Here is a 6,000-nt window from a genome sequence, read left to right on the forward strand (position 1 = left end):
TGAAATATCCCACACAAATATATTTGTGTAACTTTAATGCACCAACAAATGAATTTGCTGATTTGTAAACCACATAAAAAGTCTAGCTGCATTCTATACTTTTTTTATTAAATGACACAAATCCTGTATCTCTCATTGTAATATGAAATACAGCATTTAAAAAAGTTGGGAACGGATGACTAGCGAAGCAAATTCAGGTACAAATCAAGAAAATGTAAGACACTACACTTACGGAAATAAAAAAATGCGTTGTACAGATATAGGATGGATGACACTTGGTGTGCTATTAGTACATGTTAAAGACATCAAGAAGTCTTAGTAGACCACAAGATGAATATGAATCAACAGGGTAATGTGGCATCTAAAAAGCCAAGACTGCATCAATAGGACTATAATGTCTAGATCAAGGGAGGTAAAACACCACTCTGTTCTGCTTTGGTCAGAACTCACATAGAATACTATATCCAGGTATCCCTTGTGATCTCTTCCAGTTCTGGAATTCTATAGTTCCATTTGTCACCATAATCTCATCATCAGATTAGCTAAGAGTTAGTAAGAGCTGTTCACCAGTGGAATATACTGCTTTGGATTGTGGCAAAGTCTCCTTATTTGGAGAGTTTTGAGTGTGTGTTTCTGCATGAAAGAAGTGGTTGGACTCTTTCTACTCTATCTTTTTATAATTAAATATAAACATAGGGATCGTGGAGGAAGTTTGGTTAATGGCCACCAATGCAGAGTTCCTATGTCGGGAGAAAGGTGGGATAAAAATTAAGTAAATGAGTGAAATTGTGCACCTTCTGAAGAGATTATCCTATTCCATGGATAATATAATCCTAGATTCATATTTATAAGTGGACTAGCTGTCTCCTGCCATGCGTTGCTGTGGCCCAGTCTGTTGATCTGGAAAATAAAGTAATGAGAAAGTGTTGGTTTCTAATATATGTAATGTCTTTATGCTTGTGGGTAAACAGTATTTCTTGCTGTTTCTTTGTCAGTGTTGATGTGGAGAGTGTCTGGTTTGCCCACACTGGAACATGCAAGATATCATTGGTGGTACAAAATAAGACAAATGCAACCACACAGACTCCCAGCCCTATGCCTTCTAGAACTAGAAAATCACAAAGAGTGGTCATCTTGACTTAGCAGATTTGGCCACACAGTTAGTAGGCTAGGTTTTGCCCCCCATGAGTTAACAAATTTTGGGGCAAATGTATGCTCAATTGTATACCAAAGAGCTCTCAACATTGCTGCACAAAATGATCTAATGAACATAGCACAACCTAGAGCCACTCCATACCTGGCCAAATTTAAATGTAATGTGGGCATGAAACCTTACCTCTCTTTTATACTTCCACTCTATATTAGAAAAAAATTTACCCGGGCTAGATTTGAGCAGCTCGACATTTAGTCCAAGTTGGGACGACATCAGAATATTCCCTACACGAGGAGAACCTGTGGGTGCTGTGAGGTAGATGCAGAAGTGGAGGACTCAGAACATTTTTTCTTAAAATGTCCCTACTACAACAGGATCCGGTCTTACTACCTAGAGCCTCTGCTGGAGAACCATACTTATTCAGAGAATAAGGAGAAACTGCACATCCTTCTTCAGGGTTCAGATAAAAACTCTATTTTAAAATTGACCCTTTTTACTCAAAAAGCGCTGGCCATCCGTGAGAAGATGGAAGCAGAGAGAGGCGACCTTGCTGCCATCAACAAAACTCAAACTTAAAAACTTAATATGGACACGCCACTAGTTTTACCTACCCATGCCCCCCACCTTTACCCTATTTTAAAAAATTAATCAATTTTTAATCTTTTAACCTCTTTATCTTGTAGTTACTCAATTATTTAAGACTGGGTCGACAGGCCAGTAGGCCATGATGCCTTGTATTCATATATGGTTTTACTGTATGTGTATGTTTTGTATGTTTTGCATGTTTTGATGTGGTCAAAATTGACTAATCAATAAAGAATTGTTGTTGTAAGATACCATTGCCCTTCTTTAAGGGACCCTTTCAAATCTATGATACTATATCTCTCTGTGTGTGAATCATATCTATCTATCTATCATCTATCTATCTATCTATCTATCTATCTATCTATCTATCTAATCTATTGCTGGATGGCTCTTTATCAGGAGGACTTTGATTACGTTTTCTTGCCCTGATGAAGGGAGTTGGATTGGATGGCCTTAAGTATTTTCTGTTGGTCGTGGGTGTTTTGTGTGGGAAGTTTGCCCTGATTTTGTCATTCATGGGGTTCAGAGTGCTCTTTGATTGTAGGTAAACTGTGAATCCCAGTGACAACTCCCAAATGTCAAGGTTTATTTCCCCCAAACTCCATCTGTGTTCATATTTGGGCGTATTGAGTGCTTGTGCCAAGTTTGGTCCAGATCCATCATTGTTTGAGTCCAAAATGCTCTCTGGATGTAGGTGAATTACAACTCCCAAACTCAAGGTCAATGCCCACCAAACCCTTCCAGTATTTTCTGTTGGTCATGGGAGTTCTGTGTGCCAAGTTTGGTTCAATTCCATCACTGATGGAGTTCAGAGTGCTCTTTGATTTTTGGTGAACTATAAATCCCATCAACTACAACTCCCAAATGACAAAACCATAATTTTTTGAGTGTTGTGAGGCATTTTGTTGCCACATTTGGTGTGATTTTGTTCATTGGTTCTTTTGTTTTTAAGGTACTTATTATGTACAGAGCATTTTATATAGAGAGATGTTGCAGTAGCTGCTATGGCAAATAATGCCTTTTACCAGGTTAATCTAGTAAACGTGGTTACCGCAATTCCCAGAGAGGGATACAGCATTGATAATCTGCTCTGGGAGAAGACAGTTTTATTCTTCATCCAGAAGCTAGAGTAGAATGCAGTGAGCGTGTCATTGACTAGCAAGCCTGCTCACAAATACGCAACATCTTTGCTTACACAGCTGTGCTCATTAACAATTTGCTGCAGTTAGAATCATAGAATCATAGAATTGGAAGAGACCTCATGGGCCATCCAGTCCAACCCTCTGCCAAGAAGCAGGAATATTGCATTCAAATCACCCCTGACAGATGGCCATCCAGCCTCTGTTTAAAAGCTTCCAAAGAAGGAGCCTCCACCACACTCCGGGGCAGAGAGTTCCACTGCTGAACGGCTCTCACAGTCAGGAAGTTCTTCCTAATGTTCAGATGGAATCTCCTCTCTTGTAGTTTGAAGCCATTGTTCTGTGTCCTAGTCTCCAGGGAAGCAGAAAACAAGCTTGCTCCCTCCTCCCTGTGGCTTCCTCTCACATATTTATACATGGCTATCATATGCCCTCTCAGCCTTCTCTTCTTCAGGCTAAACATGCCCAGTTCCTTAAGCCGCTCCTCATAGGGCTTGTTCTCCAGGCCCTTGATCATTTTAGTCGCCCTCCTTTGGACACATTCCAGCTTGTCAATATCTCTCTTGAATTGTGATGCCCAGAATTGGACACAATATTCCAGGTGTGGTCTAACCAAAGCAGAATAGAGGGGTAGCATTACTTCCCTAGATCTAGACACTATGCTCCTATTGATGCAGGCCAAAATCCCATTGGCTTTTTTTGCCGCCACATCACATTGTTGGCTCATGTTTAACTTGTTGTCCACGAGGACTCCAAGATCGTTTTCACACGTATTGCTCTCAAGCCAGGCATTGTCCCCCATTCTGTATCTTTGCATTTCGTTTTTCCTACCAAAGTGGAGTATCTTGCATTTGTCACTGTTGAACTTCATTTTGTTAGTTTTGGCCCATCTCTCTAATCTGTCAAGATCGTTTTGAATCCTGCTCCTGTCCTCTGCAGTATTGGCTATCCCTCCCAATTTGGTGTCGTCTGCAAACTTGAGGATCATGCCTTCTAGCCCTTCATCTAAGTGATTAATAAAGATGTTGAACAGGACCGGGCCCAGGATGAACCCTGCGGCACTCCGCTTGTCACTTCTTTCCAGGATGAAGAGGAAGCCTTGGGGAGAATCACCCTCTGGGTTTGTCCATTTAACCAATTACAGATCCACCTCACCGTAGTTTTGCCTAGCCCACATTGGACTAGTTTCCTTGTTTATTTATTTATTTATTATTTACCTTACTTATATACCGCTGTTCTCAGCCCGAAGGCGACTCACAGTGGTTCACAACAAATACGAACAGCAAAAATTCGGTGCTACAGTATAGAAACAGTTAACAACCTAACACATTACACAATTAATAAACAGTTACTACAATACCAATTCACTGTCGTCTCATCATCAAAAACATGTTCCAGATTCCTCATCCATTGTTCCATTCCAGTGTTCATTAACCAATCATTGCACTAATTATTCGAACGCCTGCTCAAACAGCCAGGTCTTCACTTTTTTGTGGAATACCATTAGAGAAGGTGCTAGTCTAATGTCCGTAGGAAGGGCGTTCCACAGCCGAGGAGCCACGACCAAGAAGGGCCTATCTCTCGTCCCCGCCAGCCGAGCTTGAGAAGCAGGTGGGATTGAGAGCAGGGCCTCCCCGGAAAATCTCAAAGTCCTGGTGGGTTCATAGGCAGAGATGCGGTTGGATAGGTAGCTTGGGCCGAAACCGTTTAGGGCTTTAATGGCCAACGCCAGCACTTTGAATTCAGCCCGGTAGCAGATCAGTAGCCAGTGGAGTTGGCGCAACAGGGGGGTTGTATTCTCCCTGCGCTCCGCTCCTGTTAAAATCATGGCTGCCGAGCGTTGGACTAGTTGGAGCTTCTGAGCTGTCTTCAAAGGCAACCCCACGTAGAGAGCATTGCAGTAGTCTAAACGGGATGTAACCAGAGCGTGGATTACCGTGGCCAAGTCAGACTTCCCAAGGTACGGGCGCAGCTGGCGCACAAGCTTTAGCTGTTCTAAATATATTGTTCTAAATATATTGTTCGATATCAATGTATAAAGCACTAAAAAAGGTCCAGCTGCCTGTTTCTGGTCATCCCTGTCCGAACCCTGCAATCATCCTCAGGGTTCCTCCAGATTGTGTCATAGTTGCAGTTGTTTGTCCAATATCATTCAGCAAGAGAGCTTTATCTCTAGTTTCGATATGCTTAGGAACAGCTTCCCACCAGAAATAAAACATTTTGCTTTGATTACTATGCATATATAGATCTTTCTATTTCCTCTGATTTGCCTGAATATCAGCCATTCTTGTTTTAATTGGCCCTTAACTAGCATTGTTCATTGCGTATTATGTACTGAGTGCTTATATTTGTGTTTTATGCTTGTTCATTGCCTGGAAATGGTAATGAGTAACATTAAAATATTCCAAATAAAATAGAAATAAGTTGGGTTTCAAAATGATAAATACAAGGAAATTGTGTTAGGATTCAGCAGAAGACAAGGATCTGTAGCAAAGTTTAAAGGTACAGGTGTATTGGTTAAATAAGGGATTTGGGAGCATTGTACTTTTAAAGCTTTTCTTTATGGGTTATTTACATTTCTCGAGGGCTTTTAAAAACACCTCAGAACCCAATATCTAGGTGTTCTTAAGAAATATTCTCATATGATCTGAAACATAGGGGAAGCACGGGGATATATACAAATGCTTATCACATACTGTCCACCTTAAAATGGCACTCTTGGCAAATGCAAGCGTATTTCCCATCAGGCGGTCTTTCTGAAACTGGATATTGGCATACATATGCAGCATTGCTTTTATAAAAATACAGAAGAATTCTACAGAATGTTATGGTCACGGCAAAATCTACTAAGGAACTTTATTGTCATATTAATATACTTGTAAAAAGGCTACATAACCATTATGTTCTTCAAACAATGGTTTCACTTCATATTTGATTAGAATAGCATATGCAGATGTTGAACATAACTTCCATATAAAGAGTATCACACCCCTGTCTGAGTTTATAGAGTAGACCTGAACTTGGTGTCAGAATCCTCCAACTGTTCATTGTGAACCATTTCAGTGTCTACACTGAGGTCCCTAAGATTTCATAGGCTGGAACTACACTTGCCCTATATCCCAG

Source organism: Anolis sagrei, chromosome 5 (assembly GCF_037176765.1).
Source record: "Anolis sagrei isolate rAnoSag1 chromosome 5, rAnoSag1.mat, whole genome shotgun sequence".
In the NCBI taxonomy this organism is placed as follows: Eukaryota; Metazoa; Chordata; class Lepidosauria; order Squamata; family Dactyloidae; genus Anolis; species Anolis sagrei.